The following is a 25,800-nucleotide window of genomic DNA, read 5'->3' as shown; positions in this document are numbered from 1 at the left end:
TCAGAAGAAATGGGGTTACACATTTTGGGGGTTATTTTCTCCTATTACCCCTTGTAAAAATGTAAAATTTTAGGAAAAAACTACATTTTAGTGAAAAAATTTTTTTTTTTCATTTACACATCCAACTTTAACAAAAAGTCGTGAAATACCTGTGAGGTGGTAAGGCTCACTGTACCCCTTGTTACGTTCCTTGAGGGGTGTAGTTTCCAAAATAGTATGCCATGTGTTTTTTTTTTTTTTGCTGTCCTGGCACCATAGGGGCTTCCTAAATGCGACATGCCCCCCAAAAACCATTTCAGCAAAATTTGCTTTCAAAAGCCAAATGTGACTCCTTCTCTTCTGAGCATTATAGTTCGCCCACAGAGCATTTTATGTCTTAACATGGGGTATTTTCATACTCAGAAGACATGGGGTTACAAATTTTTGGGGGCATTTTCTCCCATTACCCTTTATAAAAATGGTACATTTTGGAAAAAAACGGCACTTTAGTGAATTATTATTTTTTTTTTTCATTTACACATCCGACTTTAACGAAAAGTCATCAAACACCTGTGGGGTGTTAAGGCTCACTGGACCCCTTGTTACGTGCCTTGAGGGGTGTAGTTTCCAAAATGCTTTGCCATGTGGGGGGTTTTCTGCTGTTCTAGCACCATAGGGGCTTCCTAAATGTGACATGCCCCCCAAAAACCATTTCAGAAAAACACTCTCCAAAATCCCATACTACTGTGCCCGCCGAACACTTGACATACACATATGAGGTATTTCCTTACTCAAGAGAAATTGGGTTACACATTCTGAGAGGATTTGTCTCATTTTACCTCTTGTAAAAATTCAAAAACTGGGTCTACAAGAACTTGCGAGTGTAAAAAAATGAAGATTTAGAATTTTCTCCTTCACTTTGCTGTTATTCCTGTGAAACACCTAAAGCGTTAACACACTTACAGAATGTCATTTTGAATACTTTGAGGGGTGCAGTTTTTATAATGGGGTCATTTGTGGGGTATTTCTAATATGAAGACCCTTCAAATCCACTTCAAACCTGAACTGGTCCATGAAAATTTCAGATTTTGAAAATTTTGTGAAAAATTGGAAAATTGCTGCTGAACTTTGAAGCCCTCTGATGTCTTCCAAAAGTAAAAACATGTCAACTTTATGATGCAAACATAAAGTAGACCTATTGTATTTGTGAGTCAAAATATAATTTATTTGTAATGTCTATTTTCCTTACAAGCAGAGAGCTTCAAAGTTAGAAAAATGCTAAATTTTAAATTTTTTCATCAAATTTTGGAATTTTTCACCAAGAAATGATGCAAGTATCGACAAAATTTTACCACTAACATAAAGTAGAATATGTCACGAAAAAAACTATCTCGGAATCAGAATGAAAGGTAAAAGCATCCCAGAGTTCTTAATGCTTAAAGTGAAAGTGATCAGATGTGCAAAAAACGCTCTGGTCCTACAGTCCTCAAGGGGTTAAGCATACTGCTTTTCATAGAAAAAGTTATACATTTTAAGGTAGTAAATTAAAGAAAAACTTATATGAATTGGGTATCGTTGTAATCATATTGCCCTACAGAAGAAAGATAACATGTCATTTTAACTGTAGAGTTTCCTGCATAGAAACAAAACCTCCAAAAATTTGCTTTTGTTTAGTTTTTCTAATTTTGTCCCACAAATAATTTTTTTGTGTGGTAAAATGAGGGAGGTTATTACAAAGTACAATTGGTGGCACAAAAAACAAGCCCTCATATGGCCATGCAGGGGAAAAACAGAAAGGCTTATGGGTATTAAAATACTTGGAGGAAAAACTAAAAAAAAACAAAAATAAAAATTGTCCTGGCCCCTTTAACCCCTTAAGGACTCAGGGTTTTTCCGTTTTTGCACTTTCGTTTTTTCCTCCTTACCTTTTAAAAATCATAACCCTTTCAATTTTCCACCTAAAAATCCATATTATGGCTTATTTTTTGCGTCGCCAATTCTACTTTGCAGTGACATTAGTTATTTTACCCAAAAATGCACGGCGAAACGGAAAAAAAAATCATTGTGCGACAAAATCGGAAAAAAAAACGCCATTTTGTAACTTTTGGGGGCTTCCATTTCTACGCAGTGCATATTTCGGTAAAAATTACACCTTATCATTATTCTGTAGGTCCATACGGTTAAAATGATACCCTACTTATATAGGTTTGATTTTGTCGCACTTCTGGAAAAAATTATAACTACATGCAGGAAAATTTATACGTTTAAAAATGTCATCTTCTGACCCCTATAACTTTTTTATTTTTCCATGTACAGGGCGGTATGAGGACTCATTTTTTGCGCCGTGATCTGAAGTTTTTATCGGTATGATTTTTGTTTTGATCAGACTTTTTGATCACTTTTTATTAATTTTTTTAATGGTATAAAAAGTGACCAAAATACGCTTTTTTGGACTTTGAAATTTTTTTGCGCGTACGCCATTGACCGTGCGGTTTAATTAATGATATATTTTTATAGTTCGGACATTTACGCACACGGCGATACCACATATGTTTATTTTTATTTTTTTTTACACTGTTTTATTTTTTTTATGGGAAAAGGGAGGTGATTCAAACTTTTATTAGGGAAGGGGTTAAATGACCTTTATTAACACTTTTTTTTTACATTTTTTTTGCAGTGTTATAGGTCCCATAGGGACCTATAACACTGCACACACTGATCTCCTATGCTGATCACTGGTGTGTATTAACACGCCTGTGATCAGCATTATCGGCGCTTGACTGCTCCTGCCTGGATCTCAGGCACGGAGCAGTCATTCGTCGATCGGACACCGAGGAGACAGGTAAGGGCCCTCCCGGTGTCCGGTCAGCTGTTCGGGACGCCGCGATTTCACCGCTGCGGTCCCGAACAGCCCGACTGAGCAGCCGGGTCACTTTCAGTTTCACTTTAGAAGCGGCGGTCAGCTTTGACCGCCGCTTCTAAAGGGTTAATACCGCACATCGCCGCGATCGGCGATGTGTGGTATTAGCCGCGGGTCCTGGCCGTTGATGAGCGCCAAGACTGACGCTATATGATGCAGGATCGCGGCGCGATCCCGCTTCATATCGCGGGAGTCGGCGCAGGACGTAAATATACGTCCTGCGTCGTTAAGGGGTTAAAGGGTTAGGCTACTTTCACACTATGAGTATTTATCCATTATTAAACATCTGTTTTCTGTGTAAAAATGGATGTATAATAACGGATGAAATAACAGGTGCTAACTGATGAATAATGTCCGTCAAAAGAATGGGCATATTCATCCATTAACCCCTTAAGGACACAGCTCATTTTCACCTTAAGGACGCAGCAATTTTTTGCAATTCTGACCACTGTCAATTTAAGCATTAATAACTCTGGGATGCTTTTAGCTTTCATTCTGATTCCGAGATATTTTTTTCGTGACATATTTTACTTTATGTTAGTGGTAAAATTTTGTCGATACTTGCATAATTTCTTGGTGAAAAATTCAAAAATGTCATGAAAAATTTGAAAATTTTGCATTTTTTTTTTACTTTGAAACTCTCTGCTTATAAGGAAAATGGAAATCCCAAATAAATTATATATTGATTCACATATACAATATGTCTACTTTGTGTTTGCATCATTAAGTTGACATATTTTTACTTTTGGAAGACAAGATATTAGAGGGCTTCAAAGTTTAGCAGCAATTTTCCCCAAATTTTCAAAATCGGAATTTTTAAGGGACCAGTTCAGTTTTGAAGTGGATTTGAGGGGTCTTCATATTAGAAATACCCCACAAATGACCCCATTATAAAAACTGCACCCATCAAAGTATTCAAAATGACATTCAGTAAGTGTGTTAACCCTATAGGTGTTTCACAGGAATAGCAGCAATGTGAAGGAGAGAATTCAAATTCTTCCTTTTTTCCACTCGCATGTTCTTGTAGACCCAGTTTTTGAATTTTTACAAGGGGTAAAAGGAGAAATATCTTCGTAAAATTTGTAACCCAATTTCTCTCGAGTAAGGAAATACCTCATATGTGTATGTCAAGTGTTCTGTGGGTGCACTAGAGGGCTCAGAAGGGAAGGAGGATTTTGGAGAGTGAATTTTTCTGAAATGGTTTATGTCGCATTTAGGAAGCCCCTATGGTGCCAGAACAGCAAGAGAACCCCCACATGGCATACTATTTTGGAAACTACACCCCTCAGAGCACGTAACAAGGGGTCCAGTGAGCCTTAACACCCCACAGGTGTTTGACGACTTTTCGTTAAAGTTGGACGTGTAAATAAAAAAAATTTTTTACTCACTAAAATGCTGGTTTTTCCCCAAATTTTACATTTCTACAAGGGGTAATAGGAGAAAATGCCCCCCAAAATTTGTAACCCCATTTCTTCTGAGTATGGAAATACCCCATGTGTGGACTAAAAGTGCTCTGCTGGAGCATTACAATGCTCAGAAGAGAAGGAGCGCCATTGAGCTTATGGAGAGAAAATTTGGTTGGAATAGAAGTCGGGGCCTTGTGCATTTACACAGCCCCCCGTGGTGCCAGAACATTGGACCCCCCCACATGTGACCCCATTTTGGAAACTACACCCCCCACAGAATTTAATAAGGGGTGCAGTGAGCATTTACACCCCACTGGCTTTTGACAGATCCTTGGAACAGTGGGCTGTGCAAATGAAAAATAAATTTTCTCATTTTCATGGACCACTGTTCCAAAAATCTGTCAGACACCTGTGTGGCGTAAAAGCTCACTGCACCACTTATTACATTCCGTGAGGGGTGTAGTTTCCAAAATGGGGTCACATGTGGGGGGGTCCATTGTTCTGGCACTATCGGGGCTTTGTAAACACACGTGGCCTTGAATTCCGGACAATTTTTCTCTCCAAAATCCCAATGGCGCTCCTTCTCTTCTGAGCATTGTAGTTCGCCCACAGAGCACTTTACATCCACATATGGGGTATGTTCTTACTCAGAAGAATGGGATTACAAATTTTGGGGGGCTTTTTTCCTATTTTCCCTTGCGAAAATGAAAAATTTAGGGTAAGGGTGGGTTCACACCGGCTGGGAGGAGGGGGGGCAGGGCTTAATTGCGGCGCCCGCACTCAGCCGTATAGGGGAACCGTATTTAATGCATGTCTATGAGCCGACCGGAGTGAACATGTCTATGAGCCTCCGGTTGGCTGTGTTTTCGGCCGTATACGGTTTTCCGATCGCAGGCAAAAACATGGTCGACTGCGTTTTTGCCTATGGTCGGGAAACCACATACGGCCGAAAACGCAGCCGACCGGAGGCTGCGGTTCACTCCGGTCGGCTTATAGACAAGCATTAAATACGGTTCCCCTATACGGCTGAGTGCGGGCGCTGCGATAAAGCCCCGCCCCCCTTCTCCCAGCCATATACGGGAACCGTAAGTACAAAACGTGGTGTGAACCCACCCTTACACCAGCATTTTTGTGAAAAAAGTTTTTTCTTCATTTTCGCATCAAACTTTAACGTAAATTTGTAAAACACCTGTGGGGTGTTAAAGCTCACTATACCCCTTGTTACGTTCCGTGAGGGGTGTAGTTTCCAAAATGGGGTCACATGTGGGTATTTATTTTTTTGCGTTTATGTCAGAACCGCTGTAAAATCAGCCACCCCTATGCAAATCACCAATTCAGGCCTCAAATCTACATAGTCTGCTCTCACTCCTGAGCCATGTTGTGCACCCGCAGAGCATTTTACACCCACATATGGGGCATTTCCTTACTCAGGAGAAATTGCGTTACAAATTTTGGGGGTCTTTTTTTTTTCTTTTAACGCTTGTGAAAATAAAAAGTATGGGGCAACACCAGTATGTTAGTGTAAATTTTTTTTTTTTTATACACTAACAAGCTGGTGTAGCCCCCAACTTTTCCTTTTCATAACGGGTAAAAGGAGAAAAAGCCCCCCAAGTTTGTAGTGCAATTTCTCCCGTATACGGAAATACCCCATATGTGGCCCTAAACTGTTTCCTTGAAATACGTCAGGGCTCCGAAGTGAAAGAGCTCCATGCGCATTTGAGGACTAAATTAGGGATTGCATAGGGGTGGACATAGGGGTATTCTATGCCAGTGATTCCCAAACAGGGTGCCTCCAGCTGTTGCTAAACTCCCAGCATGCCTGGACAGTCAGTGGCTGTCCAGAAATGCTGGGAGTTGTTGTTTTTGCAACAGCTGGAGGCTCTGTTTTGGAAACACTGCCGTACGATATGTTTTTTATTTTTATTGGGGGGACAGTGTAAGGGGGTGTATATGTTGTGTTTTACCCTTTATTATGTGGTAGTGTAGTGTAGGGTTTTTAGGGTACATTCGCACTGATGCGTTTACAGGGAGTTTCCCGCTAGGAGTTTGCGCTACGGCAGAAAATTTGCCGCAGCTCAAACTTAAAGCAGGAAACTTACTGTAAACCTGCCCGTGTGAATGTACCCTGTACATTCACATGGGTGGGGCAAACCTCCAGCTGTTTCAAAACTACTTTTCCAACAGCTGTAGGAACACTGGTTGGAAAACCTTCAGTTAGGTTCCTATTACCTAATTTAGTATTTTCCAACCAGGGTGCCTGCAGCTGTTGCAAAACTACAACTCCAAGCATGTACTGATTGCCGAAGGGCATGCTGGGAGATGTAGTTATGCAACAGCTGGAGCTACGCAACTACAACTCCCAGCATGCCGAGACAGCTGGTTGGGCATGCTGGGATTTGCAGTTTTGCCACATCTGGAGGGCTACAGTTTAGAGACTACTGCACACTGATCTCCAAACTGTGGTCCTCCAGATGTTGCAAAACTACAAATACCAGCATGCTGGGAGATGTAGTTTTGCAACAGCTGGAGGCACACAACTACAAATCCTAGCATGCCCAGACAGCTGTTTGGAGCCGGGAATGCTGGGAGTTGTAGTTTTGCACCATCTGGAGAACCACTGTTTGGAGACCACTGGGTAGTGGTCTCCAAACTGTGATCCTCCAGATGTTGCAAAACTACTACTCCCGGCATGCCCAGACAGGCATTGGCTTTCTGAGCATGCTGGGAGTTCTAGTTTTGCAACATCTGAAGGATCACAGTTTGGCGACCGCTACACAGTGGTCTCCAAACAGTGGTTCTCCAGATGTTGCAAAACTACAACTCCCAGCATGTCCAGACAGCCAATGCCTGTCTGGGCATGCCGGGAGTTGTAGTTTTGCAACATCTGGAGCATCACTCACCGGCCAGTCAGATCCCGCCGCAGCCTGCAGTATCCGCCACCGGGTAAGCAAGGACTTATTCCCTCTGTGCCCCGCTCTCCCCAGACTTCCACATGTGGGCGGAGGTCTGGCAGCGGCGATGGTGGGGGCACTTACCTCACCATCGCCGCTGCTAGACATCTGGATCGCCGCTGCCGGACACCCGGATCGCCGCGCATCCGCCACACACACAACGCCCCCCTTACACAGGTTGATCGGGTTAATCAAATGGGGTCCCGGGGTGTCGGGCGAGAGTGGTCTCCTGCCGGACACCCCTGGACTTAAGCTAATTAACCCGATCAGCGCCACGGGGGCACGCACTTAATGAACGCCGCCTTTATATGGCGGAATGCGCAAAGGTATCGCGTTATCCGCCGTATAAATGCGGCGTCCAGCGCGACGGGGGTTAAGCTGAACTTCTCACCTGCCGGAGACAACCGGAGGGGAAAAGTTCAGCCCCCGGGATGCAGCAGCAGCTGCAATTATGTGAATGACGGGTATACCCGTCGCTCTGCACGAATGCACTTCAGCAGCCGAAGAGTATACCCTTCATTCTGCATTAAGGGGTTAAGACACGTTCTAACATCCGTCATGTACGGCCGTTTTAACACCTCTGCCTACAAACTTGTTTCCATGATAGGAGTAGTAGTTCCCCGGTTGCGGGAGTCTGCCAGTGGCTGGGGATTGTAGTACAGGGGCTGAGGGATTGATCGCAGCAGGTCTCACTTCTGAGACCCAATGCGATAAGAAGTTATTAAACAGGGGAGTGGGCGGCATGCTTTACTCCCCTGTGATGTACGATGTATTTTTACTTTCATTTTTAAATTCCCCACCGGGAGCCCTGAATGGCCGATACAGATGAGCCATTCAGCGCTCCCGGCAGGGTTTTTAAACTTCAGTGGGGGAGATTTATCAAGTTGTCTATTTCCAGCATCAATATAGACCAACCTACAGAGGGTTAGTCTGGTCTATTGTACACTTATCAATTTATCAAAATATGCACGGCTCTTGATAAATTTTGCGCACGGATCTATGCTTTAGACTGTATTTAACCCCTTCAGGACGGAGCCCATTTTGGCCTTAAGGACCGGAGCGTTTTTTGCACATCTGACCACTGTCACTTTAAACATTAATAACTCTGGAATGCTTTTAGTTATCATTCTGATTCCGAGATTGTTTTTTCGTGACATATTCTACTTTAACATAGTGGTAAATTTTTGTCGATACTTGCATCTTTTCTTGGTGAAAAATCCGTAAATTTGATGAAAAATTAGAAAATTTTGCATTTTTCTAACTTTGAAGCTCTCTGCTTGTAAGGAAAATGGATATTACGAATACATTTTTTTTTGGTTCACATATACAATATGTCTACTTTATGTTTGCATCATAAAATTGACGTGTTTTTACTTTTGGAAGACACCAGAGGGCTTCAACGGGCAGCAGCAATTTTCCGATTTTTCGCAAAATTTTCAAACTCAGTATTTTTCAGGGACCAGTTCAGGTTTGAAGTGGATTTGAAGGGTCTTCATATTAGAAATACCCCATAAATGACCCCATTATAAAAACTACACCCCCCAAAGTATTCAAAATGACATTCAGTCAGCGTTTTAACCCTTTAGGTGTTTCACACGAATAGCAGCAAAGTGAAGGAGAAAATTCACAATCTTCATTTTTTACACTCACATGTTCTTGTAGACCCAATTTTTGAATTTTTACAAGGGGTAAAAGGACAAAATTTTTACTTGTATTTGTAGCCCAATTTCTCTCGAGTAAGCACATACCTCATATGTCTATTTAAAGTGTTCGGTGGGCGCAATAGAGGGCTCAGAAGGGAAGGAGCGACAAGGGGATTTTGGAGAGTACGTTTTTCTGAAATGGTTTTTGGGGGGCATGTTACCTTTAGGAAGCCCTTATGGTGCCAGAACAGCAAAAAAAAAACACATGGCATACCATTTTGGAAACTAGACCCCTCGGGGAATGTAACATGGGATAAAGTGAACCTTAATACCCCACAGGTGTTTCACGACTTTTGCAAATGTAAAAAAAAATAAAAAATTTTTACCTAAAATGCTTGTTTTCCCAAAATTTTTTTATTTTTAAAAAGGGTAATAGCAGAAAATACCCCTAAAAATTTGAAGCCCAATTTCTCCCGATTCAGAAAACACCCCATATGGGGGTGAAAAGTGCTCTGCTGGCGCACTACAGGTCTCGGAAGAGAAGGAGTCACATTTGGCTTTTTGAACGCAAATTTTTCTCTGGGGGCATGCCGCATTTAGGAAGCCCCTATGGTGCCAGGACAGCAAAAAAAAACCCACATGGCATACCATTTTGGAAACTAGACCCCTCGAGGAACGTAACAAGGGGTTAAGTGAACCTTTATACCCCACAGGTGTTTCACGACTTTTGCATATGTAAAAAAAAATTATTTTTTTTACCTAAAATGCTTGTTTTCCCAAAAATTTTACATTTTTAAAAAGGGTAAAAGCAGAAAATACCCCCCAAAATTTGTAACACAATTTCTCCCGAGTACGGCGATACCCCATATGTGACCCTAAACTGTTGCCTTGAAATACGACAGGGCTCCAAAGTCAGAGCGCCATGCGCATTTGAGGCCTAAATTAGGGATTGCATAGGGGTGGACATAGGGGTATTCTACGCCAGTGATTTCCAAACAGGGTGCCTCCAGCTGTTGCAAAACTCCCAGCATGCCTGGACAGTCAACACTGGGAGTTGTTTTGCAACAGCTGGAGGCTCCGTTCTGGAAACAGTGGCGTACCAGACGTTTTTCATTTTTATTGGGGAGGGGAGGGGGGCTGTGTAGGGGTATGTGTATATGTAGTGTTTTTTACTTTTTATTTTATTTTTTGTGTTAGTGTAGTGTAGTGTTTTTAGGGTACAGTCACACGGGCGGGGGTTCACAGTAGTTTCTCGCTGGCAATTTGAGCTGCAGCAGAAAGTTTGCGGCAGCTCAAGTTTGCAGCCAGATACTTACTGTAATCTTCCGCCCATGTGAGTGTACCCTGTACGTTCACATTGAGGGGACATCCAGCTGTTGCATAACTACAACTCCCAGCATGCCCGTTGGCTGTCGGTGACTGCTGAGAGTTGCAGTTTTGCAACAACTGTAGGCACACTGGTTATGTATCACTGAGTTTGTGACCTAACTCAGTGTTTCACAACCAGTGTGCCTCCAGCTGTTGCAAAACTACAACTCCCAGCATGTACGGTGCATGGTGTACGGTGACTGCTGAGAGTTGTAGTTTGCAACAGCTGGAGGCACACCGGTCGTGAAACACTGAGTTAGGTAAAAAAAAACTCTGAGTTTCACAACCAGTGTGCCTTCAGCTGTTGCAAAACTACAACTCTCAGCAGTCACCGACAGCCAACGGGCATGCTGGGAGTTGTAGTTATGCAACCAGCAGATGCACCACTACAACTCCCAGCATGCACTTTAGCTGTTTGTGCAAGCTGGGAGTTGTAGTTATACAACAGCTGAAGGTACACTTTTCCATAGAAAACATGTGCCTCCAGCTGTTGCAAAACCATAAATCCCAGCATGCCCATAAGGGAATGCTGGGAGTTGTGGTGGTCTGCCTCCTGCTGTTGCATAACTACAGCTCCCAGCATGCCCTTTTTGCATGCTGGGAGCTGTTGCTAAGCAACAGCAGGAGGCTGTCACTCACCTCCAACGATCCAGACGCTGCAGGTCAGTCCCTCGTCGTCTCCGCCGCCGCAGCTGCTCCTGGGGCCCCGATCCCAACAGGGGCGCCGGGGATCGGGGTCCCCAGCACCCGGGGTGCACGTCCCGCACCCGCTCACGTCCTCCAGAAGAGGGGCGGAGCGGGTGCGGGAGTGACACCCGCAGCAGGCGCCCTGATTGGTCGGCCGGTAATCCGGCCGACGAATCAGGGCGATCGTGAGGTGGCACCAGTGCCACCTCACCCCTGCAGGCTCTGGCTGTTCGGGGCCGTCAGAGACGGCCCCGAACAGCCAGTAATTCCGGGTCATCGGGTCACTGGAGACCCGATTGACCCGGAATCGCCGCAGATCGCTGGACTGAATTGTCCAGCGATCTGCGGTGATCGCCGACATGGGGGGGCATAATGACCCCCCTGGGCGATATGCCGGGATGCCTGCTGATCGATTTCAGCAGGCATCCGGCTCCGATCCCCAACCGGCTAGCGGTGGGGGCCGGAATTCCCACGGGCGTATGGATACGCCCTCGGTCCTTAAGGACTCGGAATGCAGGGCGTATCCATACGCCCTATGTCCTGAAGAGGTTAAAGCTGCTCCAGCATGGTCTGACATTTCAGCATACTTTCGATCAATGCAACTTTTTGCCTTTTGATAAATTCAGCACCAATGCATTGCAGTAGTGGCGGGAGGTAGGTCAAGATTTTTTATTTTAATTGCGGTAGCATGGGCATAATGAAAAAAATACAGAATTTCGCCGGAGTACCTCTTTAAAGCATTGAAATTAAAATATTTTTTTACCATAGGATGATATCCTTTTATTTTTTTATGATTTCCCGAACACTAGTTTAAGGACCTAAATAAGCTTTAGTTTTTGAGAATAGAATTGAAAATAAGATAAAAAGAAAATCAGCATAGACACCCTTTTCTTCCTACTAATCTATACAGCTGAAATGCACTAAGTGACTTGGCATGGATGTCTGAGGTGTATGGCTAATCCCTGATAAAAAGCGGATGAGCAGCGAGCACAATGACTTCTTGGCTGCAGGCAGCAGATCATGAAGCTTTGAATAGAATTGCGTCAGTAAACTGCTGGGTGTAACCAGGATGTCATTAGGAAAACTGAGCTGCCGCTTTTGAAGCTAATATGTTTTAGAGAGATTGCAATGTTTTGTGATACTTGGTCAATAGTCTAGGCCTGGAAATTGCCTGTTGCTGTTTTGGAGACCTTTTAATGGCTTTACACACCTGCAGAATTGCTATTGATGAGCAGAACTTTATGTATATAGTTAAAGGGGTACTCCACTGGAAAACCTTTTTTTTTTCTAAATCAACTGGTGCCAAAAAGTAGAGATCGACCGATATCGTTTTTTTTTAGGGCCGATACCGATATTCTGTGGAAGTTAGGGCCGATAGCCAATAACTAATACCGATATTCCGGTATAAGTTAACGGCTATTGATCCCCCCTGGCAACACCACCCGGCGCCCCCCCCCCCCCCCCCCCGCACCTCACTGCTCAGGCCAGAGACTGCTGCCGATGCCCCAATGCCTCCCCCTTTCCCGGTTTTATAATTACCTGTTCACGGGGTCCGCTCTACTTCTGTCTCCGGCGCTGTCCTCCTGAGCTGTCACTGTGCGCAATGACGTGATGTCGCGTTGAGGACTTCATTTGTCATTGCGCAGCGCACAGCGTAATACAGGACGCGCAGGAGCCAGAAATAGGGTGGACCCCTGGAACAGGTAATAATAAAACCAGGGATGGGGGAGGTAATGGGGCAGCGGCCGGGGTGGTGGGGTGGGGGGTGCGGTGCGGGGGATTATCGGCAAGGTAATTGCCGATGCCGATAACGTCCAAAATCGTGAATATCGGCCGATAATATCGGCCAACTCAATAATCCGTCGATCCCTACCAAAAAGTTAAACATATTTGTAAATTACCTCTATTTAAAAATCTTAAAGGGGTACTCCTTTGCTCAGCGTTTGGAGCAAACTGTTCTGAATGCTGGATCCAATCCGTTGTTGGGAACTCGTGATGCCATAGCTCCTCCCCCTCATGACATCACGCCCCACCCCCTCAATGCAAGTCTATGGGCTGTCATGCCCCCTCCCATAGACTTGCATTGAGGGGTGGGTTGTTATGTCATGAGGGGGAGGGGCTATGGCATCACGAGCTCCCGATGCCGGCTCCAGCGTTTGGAACAGTTTGTTCCAAACGCTGAGCAGTGGAGTACCCCTTTAATCCTTCCAGTACTTATCAGCTGTTATATGCTCCACAGGAAGTTCTTTTCGAATTTCCTTTCTGTCTGACCACAGTGCTCTCTGCTGACACCTCTGTCCATTTTAGGAACTGTCCAGTGTAGAAGCAAATCCCCACAGCAAACCTCTCCTGCGCTGGACAGTTCCCTAAATGGACAGTGGTCACAGCAGAGAGAACTGTGGTCAGACAGAAAGGAAATTCAAAAAGAAAAGAACTTCCTGTGGAGCATATAAAAACTGATAAGTACTTGCAGGAGTTTTTCTTAATAGAAATAATTTACAAATCTGTTTAACTTTCTGGCACCAGTTGATTTTTAAATTTTTTTTTTTCCAGTGAAATACCCCTTTAATAAGAGCTCTGGTTTCTACACAAAATCCCCGTTTATTCCTGTAAATCATCATCCATAACCAGTTCCTTCACCTCAGATGCACTGTATTCTCACCTTCCCCAACACACATGCATCCCCAGAAACACAGATAGCCAGTACAAGGCTGTAATATCTTCTTAGGCTGCTTTCACTATAAAATTAATCTGTTAAAAGATCTGTTATAAACGTCCATTAGAAAAGCTTTAAAAAGGGATGTTAAACGTCTATGGGATTTTTTGATTATCCTTTATGACTCGTTATAGTCCGTCATGACTAACGGACGTTAGTTGCGACGGAGGAATTAAAGGCACTTGCACTAATTTTTCTTCCGTCACAAGAAACAGATAAATTAACAGCCGTTATTTTTAACATTGAAGTCTATGGCAAATCCGTTTGCACCCGATTTAAAATATCCGTTATTACTTCTGAGCATGCTCAGAAGAGCTATCATCAGCAGACTCCTGCAGTGCTGAGGGACTACTACTACTACTACTCCCATCATGGAAAAACTTGTTTCCATGATGGGAGTAGTAATTCCCTGGCTACGGGAGTCTACAGAAAGCAGGGGAGGCTACATTAGTGTTTGTACTACAAACCCCATCATTGAACAGAGAGTCTGTTCCATGATGGGGGTTGTAGTACAGAGGCTGAGGGATTGAGGGGTTTCACTTCTGAAACCTGATGCGATCCGAAGTTATTAAGCAGGGGAGCTCGCGGCATGGTCCGCAACCCTGCGATGTATCGTGTGTTTTAACTTTCATTTTTAAATTCCCCCGCGGGGAGCCCTGAATGGCCGGTACTGAGGAGCCATTCAGGGCTCTAGGTGGGAGATTTAAAAATGAACAGTGGGAGTAGCAGGGGGCCATATGTATATTAACCCCTTAACGACGAAGGATGTAAATGTACGTCCTGGTGAGGTGGTACTTAACGCACCAGGACGTACATTTACGTCCTAAGCATAACCGCGAGCATCGAAGCGATGCCAAGATCATGCGCGGCAGGTCCCGGCTGTTGATCGCAGCCAGGGACCCGCCGGTAATAGCGGACACCTGCGATCCCGCGGATGTCCGCAATTAACCCCTCAGATGCAGTGATCAATACAGATCATGGCATCTGCAGCATCGCGGTCACTTAAATGGATGATCGGATCGCCCGCAGCGCTGCCGCGGCGATCTGATCATCCAGAACGGCAGACGGAGGTCCCCTCACCTGGCTCCGCTGCCTTCCGGGAGTCTTCTGCTCTGATCTGCCTTCCCGCAGACCAGAGCAGAAGATGACCGATAACCCTGATCAGGGCTATGTCCTATACATAGCACTGAACAGGATTAGCAATCGAATGATTGCTATAAATAGTCCCCTATGGGGACTATTAAAGTGTAAAAATAAAAGTAAAAAAAAAAAGTAAAAAAATTTGAAACCCCCCCCCATCCCCCAATAAAAACGTAAATTGTCCCATTTTCCCTATTTCACCCCCAAAAAGTGTTAAAAAAATATTTTATATACATATTTGATATCGTGCGTAAATATCTGAACTATTAAAATAAAATGTTAATGATACCGTACGGTGAACGGCGTGAACGTAAAAAAAAAAAAAAAAAGTCCAAAATAGCTGCTTTTTTTATAACATTTTATTCAAGAAAAATAAAAAATAATAAAAAATGTATTAAAAGTTTTATATAAGCAAATATGGTATCAATAAAAAGTACAGATCACGGCGCAAAAAATGAGCCCTCATACCGCTGCTTATACAGAAAAATTAAAAAGTTATAGGTCTTCAAAATAGGGGGATCTTAAACGTACTAATTTGGTTAAAAAGTTTGTGTTTTTTTTTTTTAAGCGCAACAGTAATAGAAAAGTATGTTATCATGGGTATCATTTTAATTGTATTGACCCAAAAAATAACACATGTAATTTTTTTATCGTAAATTGTACGGCGTTAAAACGAAACCTTCCAAAATTAGCAAAATTGCGGTTTTCTTTTTAATTTCCCCACACAAATAGTATTTTTTTGGTTGCGTTTTTTGGTTGCGCCATACATTTTATGGTAAACTGAGTGATGGCATTACAACGGACAACTGGTCGCGCAAAAAACAAGCCCTCATACTAGTCTGTAGATGAAAATATAAAAGAGTTATGATTTTTTGAAGGCGAGGAGGAAAAAACTAATTCGTAAAAATAAAATTCTCTGTGTCCTTAAGGCCCAAATGGACTGCTTCCTTAAGGGGTTAAAAGCGCTGTGGTGGCAAGATATATAGCGCTGCAGGGGGGGGGTATATATGTAGCCCCCAGTGCATTTATAACATGCCCCCTGCAGTGCATTAATAAAGATATGACCCACACCGGCGCATTTATACATATATACCCCCCGCCAGCGCATTTATAAATATATACTCCCCCCGCTGGCGCATTAGTAAATATACCCCCCGCTGCCGCATTAATAAATCTATACTCCCGCTGGCGCATAAGTAAATATATACCCCCCACAGCGCATGTATAATATACCCTCTGCAGCGCAGTGCATCTATATACCTATGCCACTGCAGCGCTTTTTGTGAAAAGCATTCTAGCAGCAGCATCTGCCGGCCCGACGCTGCTGATAGAAATACTTTTCATACATAGCGCGGCGGCATATGAATACAGAAGTGCTGGGGGGGGGGGGGTTCAGATAACGCTATATGTCTACCCCCCCATCTAAATACATATACCCCTGAAGCGCTATGAATGAAAAGAATTTCTATTAGCAGCGCATAGTGCCAGCAGCTGGCTGCTGGCACTATGCGCTGCTGTAATAGAAATAATTTCTATGTATAAATGCGCCGGCAGGGGGCATAACTTTATTAATGTGCTGCAGGGGGCATATTAGAAATGCGCTTGGGGCAAGATATAGAGGCTATATGTCTGCCCCCCTGCAGCGCTATATATCTTCCCCCCTCCCCACAGCGCTTTTAATATACATATGGCCCCTGCTACTCACAATGTTCATTTTTAAATCTCCCGGCGAGAGCCCTGAATGGCTCCTCAGTACCGGCCATTCAGGGCTCCCCGCGGGGGATTTAAAAATGAAAGTTAAAACACACGATACATCGCAGGGTTGCGGAGCTTGCCGCCAGCTCCCCTGCTTAATAACTTCGGATCGCTTCGGGTCTCGGAAGTGAGACCTGGTGCGATCAATCCCTCAGCCCCTGTGCTACAACCCCATCATGGAACAGACTCTTTTCCATGATGGGGGTAGTAGTACAAACACTAATGTAGCCTCCCCAGCTGTCTGCAGATTCCCGCAGCCAGGGAATTACTACTCCCATCATGGAAAGAAGTCAGTTCCATGATGGGAGTAGTACTAGTCCCGGCTGTGGGAGTCTGTAGGCAGAGGTATTCGGCCATACATGAGGGATGTTATAACTGGTCTTAAAGGGTGAATGTGTATTCAGTCATTAGCACCCGTTATTTCATCTGTTATTATACATCCGTTTTTACACAGAAAACGGACGTTTAATAACGGATGAATGCTCATAGTGTGAAAGCAGCCTAAAACAAATAGGGGGACTGCAGCACCAGATCTTGTGTATATTCACTCTTCACGCTTCCTGAACTGGATCACAGTTGTTTCCCCTTTACAAGGGGATCTTCCAAGAGTTGGCTCTGTTCACATGGTGTAATGTAACACAAAAAATCTCTGTGTGGAAATTCTACCAACAGTGGAGCGCCGGCAAAACATGCCGACGCTAGGACCGCTTGGAAATGCTCCGTCCCATAGATTGCAATACATTTCCATATGGACTCTGCAGAACATTGAACATGTTCAATGTTTTTGCGGATGCTGGAATCAGGATTTCTGCGCAAGAAACATCTGATGTTTGCATAGTGCAGCGGAATCCTTTTAAATTCAATGGGACTCTGCTGCTGCAAAATTTCTGTGCAAAATTTTGTTTTCAAAGGGAATTCTGCTGCATCATTGACATTGTAGAAATCTCCAGTGCAGAAGATTCAGAACCTGCAAATGGAGTTGGGTGCAGAAAGAACCTTTGCCGGCAATATCTCATGGCGGAGGTTCAGCAGTGTGGACCGGCTCTTGGGGCAGGTCTTGCTCCAACTCCTCAACCCAGAAGACAACAGAAAAAGTGAGCAGCTGGGGACCAGAAGTGCAGGGGTTTGGGGTAGGTAAGTCTAGGTTCACATTGCTGTCATGCTCTACTATATGAAACTCGGTCCACAAGTTCGTCATAATGGCAGGAGTTTAGTTTAGGAAGAAATTTCTCATACAAACTGCCGAATCCCCGATGTATTTAATTCAAGTCAATGGGATCAATTGAGACCTGGGAGTGAATTGAATGCATGTAGAACTAGAAGGATCACAATGGCAATGTAGGTTAAAGGGGTACTCTGGTGGAAAACTTTTTTTTTTAAATCAACTGGTGCCAGAAAGTTAAACAGATTTGTAAATTACTATAAAAAAAAAAATCTTACTCCTTCCAGTACTTATTAGCTGCTGAATACTACAGAGGAAATTCTTTTCTTTTTGGAACACAGAGCTCTCTGCTGACATTATGACCACGGTGCTCTGTGCTGATACCTCTATCCATTTTAAGAACCGTGCAGAGTAGGAGAAAATCCCCATAGCAAACATATGCTGCTCTGGACAGTTCCTAAAATGGACAGAGATGTAAACAGAGAGCACTGTGGTCATGATTAGAGATGAGCGAACTTACAGTAAATTTGATTCGTCACGAACTTCTCAGCTCGGCAGTTGCTGACTTTTCCTGAAAAAATTAGTTCAGCTTTCCGGTGCTCCGGTGGGCTTTAAAAGATGGATACAGTCCTAGGAAAGAGTCTCCTAGGACTGTATCCACCTTTTCCAGCCCACGGGAGCACCTGAATGCTGAACTAATTTATGCAGGAAAAGTCATCAACTGCCGAGCCAAGAAGTTTGTGACGAATCGAATTTACTGTAAGTTCGCTCATCTCTAGTCATGATGTCAGCAGAGAGCTCTATGTTCCAAATAGAAAAGAATTTCCTCTGTAGTACAGTGGTCCCTCAACATACGATGGTAATTTGTTCCAAACGAGCCATCGTTTGTCGAACTCATCGTATGTTGAGGGATTTGTGCAATGTAAAGTATAGGAAGCTGTACTCGCCTGTCCCCGCCGCTCGCGATGGTGTCCCCGCCGCTCCCGATGGTGACCCCGGGCCTCCGCTGGGCTCTCCTGGTCTTCTCCGTACTGGGCCTGCGTAGCGACGTCATTACGCCGCTGCGTACGCCATTCCTATTGGATGACGTGCGCAGCAGCGTATTGATGTCATCGGAGAGGGCCAAGAAGACACCGGAAGACCAGCGCGGGACCCAGAGGGCACCCCGGAGCATCGTGGAGGGCTAAGTAATACTTACCGCACCACACAGGGAACATTAAGCTGCTATCCGGCAGCAGCTTAAGCATTTTGCGCTGCCGGATAGCACTTAATGCGATGGCCCCAACATAAAAAAGCATCGTATGTCGATTTGATCTTATGTCGGGGCCATCGTAGGTCGGGGGGGTCACTGTATTCAGTAGCTAATAAGTACTTGAAGGATTAAGATTTTTTAATAGAAGTAATTTACATATCTGTTTAACTTTCTGGCACCAGTTGATTTAAAAAATAAATTAATACATTTTTCCACCGGAGTACCCCTTAAAGGGGTCGTCCAGTGGTGAAAAACGTATCCCCTATCCTAAGGATAGGGGATAAGTTTGAGATCGCAGGGGGTCTGACTGCTGGGGCCCCCTGTGATCTCTCTGTACGGGGCCCCAGCTCTCCGGCCAGATAGCGGGTGTCGACCCCCGCACGAAGCGGCGGCCGACACGCCCCCTCAATACATCTCTATGGCAGAGCCGGAGATTACCGAAGGCAGCGCTTCGGCTCTGCCATAGAGTTGTATTAAGGGTGTGTGTCGGCCGCCACTTAGTGCGGAGGTCGACACGCCCCCTTTCTGCGGGCTGTCGGGGCTCCGTACAGGAGATCGCAGGGGGCCCCAGCGGTCGGACCCCCCGCGATCTCAAACTTATCCCCTATCCTTAGGATAGGGGATAAGTTGTTCACCACTGGGTCACCGCTGGACTACTCCTTTAAGGACTCAGATAATTTTATTTTTACGTTTTAGTTTTTTCCTCCTCGCCTTCAAAAATCATAACTCTTTTATATTATCATCCACAGACTAGTATGAGGGCTTGTTTTTTGCACGACCAATTGTCCGTTGTAATGCCATCACACACTTTACCATAAAATGTATGGGGCAACCAAAAAAATCATTATCATTATTGCGATACCATCATTATATTGCTACTGAAGGGGTCACCCCTCTCATATAGCCTATTTACCACATATAGCTGCCCCCTCTTATTTAGCGTTATCCCCTCATATAGCCACCTCCCCTCATTTCATATAGCCAATTCCCCTCATTTCGTTTTGCCCAGATATATACACCACAAGAATACAGACCACCCCACAATAGAACTGTGTCAGATTCGCAACGGCTGGAACTCCCCACTTTGAGTACCACTATACAGACGCGTGCTTTACAGTGCTGGAATACATGAGGACGCCGCCTGCATCCACTCACCGCTGGTTTGCCATAACCTTTTCCCGCAATCATCCATCTGCCGGCTGTGCGCCAGTCTGTGCCACCCCGGACATCCAGTGTGACCACCGCGTGGACAACATCTTCAGGCCGGCTGTCCAGCCGTGCCAGTCTGCCGGAGCTACGCCCGTATACCACTGTGATACCATCTCCCGAAGCTCTGTTCAGCGGTGCGGTGAGTGGTGCAGAGCACAAAACTCCATTATCATAAACTATTTATTTTTGATACAATATTGCATTGGACACAGGAAAAACGCTGTATCTCCAAGTGACACAATATCACAGGACTGTGGGTGGCTATCTTTCGTTACCTAGTAACATTGTTTTGTTACATCTCCGATAAACATTTTCATCCAGTTAAACCATATTCTTTTAATATATATCTGCAACCACTGTATAGTCCACAGCAAGGGCCCTACTTGGACATACATTTGTGTACTTACATGTTTAATAAAATGTATAATAAATGTAATTTCTGATTTTTTACATACAACTAGTCCATTTTTATAATTTTATATTTATAGAGGTCTGTAATACATTCCTTTTTCCATGTATATATTTTTTTGGCACGACAGGTGCGTGCAACACAAGTAACTCAGCTCTGTGCCCGATGACTTGCCATGCCAACCGCCACGCCCCCTCCATTCACGTCTATGGAAGGAGGAATGACAGCTCGCTGCCGGACGCCACCGCTGCCAGCCTGGAGATCACGGGGGTCCCCAGCGGTTTTCAGCAGAGTACCCCTTTAACCCCTTAAGGACCCAGCTAATTTTCAGTGTAGGACCTGGCCATTTCTTGCACATTTGACCACTGTCACTTTAAGCATTAATAACTCTGGGATGCTTTCTCCTTTTATTCTGATTCTGAGATTGTTTTTTTTTGGGACGTATTCTACTTTATGTTAGTGGTAAATTTTCGTCGATACTTGCATCATTACTTGGTGAAAAATTCCAAAATGTTATGAAAAAATTGAAAATTTTGAATTTTTTTTACTTTTAAGCTCTCTGCTTGTAAGGAAAATAGACATACCAAATAAATGATATATCGATTCACATACACAATATGTCTACTTTATGTTTGCATCATAAAGTTGACATGTTTTAACTTTTGGAAGACATCAGAGGGCTTCAAAGTTCAGCAGCAATTTTCCAATTTTTCACAAAGTTTTCTAAATCAGAATTTTTCAGGGATCAGTTCAGATTTGAAGTTGATTGGAAGGCCTTTCATATTAGAAATACCCCATAAATGACCCCAATATAAAAACTGCACCCCTCAAAGTATTCAAAATTATATTCAGTAAGTGTGTTAACCCTTTAGGTGTTTCACTGGAATAGCAGCAAAGTGAAGGAGAAAATTTAAAATCTTCATTTTTTACACTCGCATGTTCTTGTAAACCCAGTTTTTGCAAGAGGTAATAGGAGAAAAAGTCCCCCAAAATTTGTAACCCAGTTTCACTCGAGTAAGGAAATACCTCATATGTGTATGTCAAGTGTTCGGCGGGTGCACTAGAGGGCTCAGAAGGGAAGGAGAGACAATGGGATTTTGTAAAGTGAATTTTGATGAAATGGTTTTTGGGGGGCATGTCACTATGGTGCCAGAACAGCAGAAAACCCCCCACATGGCATACCATTTTGGAAACTACACCCCTCAAGGCACGTAACAAGGGGTCCAGTGAGCCTTAACACCTCACAGGTGTTTGACGACTTTTCGTTAAAATCGGATGTGTAAATGAAAAAAAAAATTTTTTTCACTAAAGTGCAGTTTTTCCCCCAAATTATCAATTTTTACAAAAGGTAATGGGAGAAAATGCCCCCCAAAATTTGTAACCCCATCTCTTCTGAGTATGGAAATACCCCATGTTAGGACGTAAAATGCTCTGCTGACGCACTTCAATGCTCAGAAGAGAAGGAGCGCCATTGGGCTTTTGGAAAGCGAATTCATTTGGAATGGTAGTCGGGGGTCGTGCATTTACAAAGCCCCCCGTGGTGCCAGAACAGTGGACCCCCCCCACATGTGACCCCATTTTGGAAACTTCACCCCTCACAGAATTGAATAAGGGGTGCAGTGAGTATTTACACCCCACTGGCGTTTGACAGATCTTTGGAACAGTGGGCTGTGCAAATGAAAAATTAAATTTTTCATTTTCACGGACCACTGTTCCAAAAATCTGTTAGACACCTGTGGGGCGTAAATGCTCACTGCACCCCTTAATACATTACATGAGGGGTGTAGTTTCCAAAATGAGGACACATGTGGGGGTTCCATTGTTCTGGCACTATGGGGGCTTTGTAAACACACGTGGCCTTCAATTCTGGACAAATTTTCTCTTCAAAATGAGAGCACCAGCAGAGCACTTTCCATCCACATATGGGGCATTTTCTTACTCAGAAGAAATGGGGTTACAAATTTTTTTTGGGGGGGGGCTTTTTTTCCTATTTTCCCTTTTGAAAATGAAAAATTTAGGGTAACACCAGCATTTTAGTGAAAACTTTTTTTTTTTTTCATTTTCCCATCCAAATTTAATGAAAAGTCGTCAAACACCTGTGGGGTGTTAAGGCTTACTATACCCCTTGTCAAGTTCCGTGAGGGGTGTAGTTTCCAAAATGGGGTCACATGTGGGTATTCATGTTTTTGCGTCTATGTCAGAACCGCTGTAAAATCAGCCACCCCTGTGCAAATCACCAATTTAGGCCTCAAATGTACATAGTGCGCTCTCACTCCTGAGCCTTGTTGTGCGCCCACAGAGCATTTTATGCCCACATATGGGGTATTTCCGTACTCAGGAGAAATTGCGTTACAAATTTTGGGGCTCTTTTTTTCCTTTTACCTCTTGTGAAAATAAAAAGTATGAGGCAACTGTTATATTTTTTACACTGGTGTAAACAAACAGGCTGGTTTAGCCCCCAACTTTTCCTTTTCATAAGGGGTAAAAGGAGAAAAAGCCCCCAAAATTTGTAGTGCAATTTCTCCTGAGTATGGAAATACCCCATATGTGGCCCTAAACTGTTTCCTTGAAATACGACAGGGCTCTGAAGTGAGAGAGCGCCATGGGACTAAATTAGGGATTGCATAGGGGTGGACATAGGGGTATTCTACGCCAGTGATTCCCAAACAGGGTGCCTCCAGCTGTTGCTAAATTCCCAGCATGCTTGGACAGTCAGTGGCTGTCCAGAAATGCTGGGAGTTGTTGTTTTGCAACAGCTGGAGGCTCCGTTTTGGAAACACTGCTGCACGATGCGTTTTTCATTTTTATTGGGGGGGGGACAGTGTAAGGGGGTGTATATGTAGTGTTTTACCCTTTATTATGTGCTAGTGTAGTGTAGTGTTTTTAGGGTACATTCGCACTGGCGTGTTACGATGAGTTTCCCGCTAGGAGTTTGCGCTGCGGCGAAAAATTTACTGCAGCCCAAACTTGAAGCAGGAAACTTACTGTAAACCTGCCCGTGTGAATGTGCCCTGGGGCAAACCTCCAGTTGTTTCAAAACTACAACTCCCAGCATGTACTGACTGAGGAGTTGTACTTTTGCAACAGCTGGAGGCACACTGGTTGGAAAACCTTCAGTTAGGTTCTGTTACCTAACTCAGTATTTTCCAACCAGTGTGCCTCCAGCTGTTGCAAAACTACAACTCCCAGCATGTACTGACAGACCGTGCATGCTGGGAGTTGTACTTTTGCAACAGCTGGAGGCACACTGGTTGGAAAACCTTCAGTTAGGTTCTGTTATCTAAGGCTGGGTTCACACCACGTTTTTCAAATATGGTAACCGTACACGGTTTTCCGCAAAAAAAGGTATACGACCGTATCCAAAACCGTATGTATAGAGAATGCATTGTAAACCGTATTCCAAATGTTGTGTACGGTTGCATCCGTTTTGCCTTGGATACGGTTTTGCCGATTTTTCAACCGTAGGCAAAAACGCTGTCGACCACGTTTTTGCCTCCGGTTGGAAAACCGTATGCGAACCGTATGCGGTTCTTTTAACATTGCTGTCTATGAGAACCGTACACAGAATTTCAGAATACGGTTGTATACGGTTTTTCTAATCCGTTTTTGGAGTTGACTCATGCGCAGATTGGAATTTCAATAGAACAATAGTAACTTTATTAAATTGCTGGAAAACTGATTCCAACAAAATAGCAAAACCGCACGCAAAAACTGATGCAAACGGATAGAACCGTACGGGGAAAAACCGTATACGTTTTAATTTGGAGTCATACGGTTGTATAAGGTTGCATACGGTTTTTGCCATACGTTTTTTAGCGGAAAACCGTATACGGTAACCGTATTTGAAAAACGTGGTGTGAACCCAGCCTAACTCAGTATTTTCCAACTAGTGTGCCTCCAGCTGTTGCAAAACTACAACTCCCAGCATGTACTGATCGCCGAAGGACATGCTGGGAGATGTAGTTATGCAATAGCTGGAGGTACGCAACTACAACTCCCAGCATGCCGAGACAGCTGTTTGCTGTTTGGGCATGCTGGGATTTTTAGTTTTGCAACATCTGGAGGGCTACAGTTTATAGACCACTGCCCAGTGATCTCCAAACTGTGACCTTCCAGATGTAGCAAAACTACAAATCCCAGCATGTCCAGACAGCAAAGAGCTGTTTGGGCATGCTAGGAGTTGTAGTTTTGCAAGATCTGGAGGGATACAGATTAGAGACCACTGTACAGTGGTCTCAAACTGCAGTCCTCCAGCTGTTGCAAAACTACATATTCCAGCATGCCCAAACAGCTGTCTGGGTATGCTGGGAGTTGTAGTTTTGCAACATCTGGAGGGCTACAGGTTAGAGACCACTGTATAATGGTCTCAGACTGTAGCCCCCCAGATGTTGCTAGGCAACTTACCGGCTTCCGTCGGATCCAGGGAGCCGTCCACTTCTGCCGCACGCCGATCACCGTCACTCTGCTGCCTCTGGATGGGTAAGTGGACGTCGGCGCTCGGTCCTCTTTCTTTTCCCCAAGTGCCCCGCCAATTGTGGGTGGGCAGGACAGGGAAAACTAAAGTTAACCTCCCCGCCCCCGATCTGCTATTGGTGGCCGCGACTAGACCACCAATAGCAGGGATAGGAGGGGTGGAACCCTGCTACCTCACTCCTATCCCTTCAGGGTTATTGTGGGTGTCTTAGACAACCGCGATCCCCCTTATATTCCGGGCCACCGGGTCACCATAGACCTGTAATGACCCGGAATCGGCGCAAATCGCAAGTGTGAATTCACTTGCGATTTGCGCTGATCGCCGACATGGGGGGGTCTTATGACCCCCCTAGGCATCTGCGCGGGGTGCCTGCTGATTGATATCAGCAGTCACCCCGGTCCGGTCCCCGCCCGGCGCGGCGGGGACCAAAATTCCCACGGGGGTATGGATACGCCCTTCGTCCCCAACAGGTTAAAGCTGAACTATGTTTTAATTGGGGGAGATTTATCAAAACCTGTTCAGAGGAAAAGTTGCCCAGTTGCCCATAGAAACCAATCAGATCGCTTCTTTCATTTTGCAGAGGCCTTGTTAAAAATGAAATAAGCAATCTGATTGGTTGCTATGGGCAACTTTTCGTCTGGACAGGTGTGGATAAATCTTCCTCATTGTGTGTCTTTCATATATTCAGGACATCATCTTCTATATCATTGCAGTGTCTTGGGTATAAAC

General features: G+C 44.3%; 1 protein-coding gene across 12 annotated transcripts in view; it reads left to right on the top strand.

The window, feature by feature from the left end:
- TP63 (tumor protein p63) overlaps window positions 1–25,800 on the top strand; it is a 249,622-nt gene that overhangs the window by 38,273 nt on the left and 185,549 nt on the right. The window contains exons 1-2 of one of the 12 annotated variants that reach the window (XM_056565442.1): window positions 17,640–17,659; window positions 19,989–20,327. The exons of 8 other annotated variants lie outside the window; for them this stretch is intronic. The gene's annotated coding sequence lies outside the window, so the exon portion shown is untranslated. Of the gene's footprint in view, window positions 1–17,639; window positions 17,660–19,988; window positions 20,328–24,984; window positions 25,077–25,730; window positions 25,793–25,800 lie in introns of those variants that run through there. 3 more of the 12 variants (XM_056565441.1, XM_056565443.1, XM_056565444.1) reach the window with 3 other exon arrangements.

The sequence above is a fragment of the Hyla sarda genome, chromosome 3, assembly GCF_029499605.1.
Source record: "Hyla sarda isolate aHylSar1 chromosome 3, aHylSar1.hap1, whole genome shotgun sequence".
NCBI lineage: Eukaryota > Metazoa > Chordata > Amphibia > Anura > Hylidae > Hyla > Hyla sarda.
Note: the sequence above shows the minus strand (reverse complement) of the source record. Positions and strands in the feature narration are given on the sequence as shown.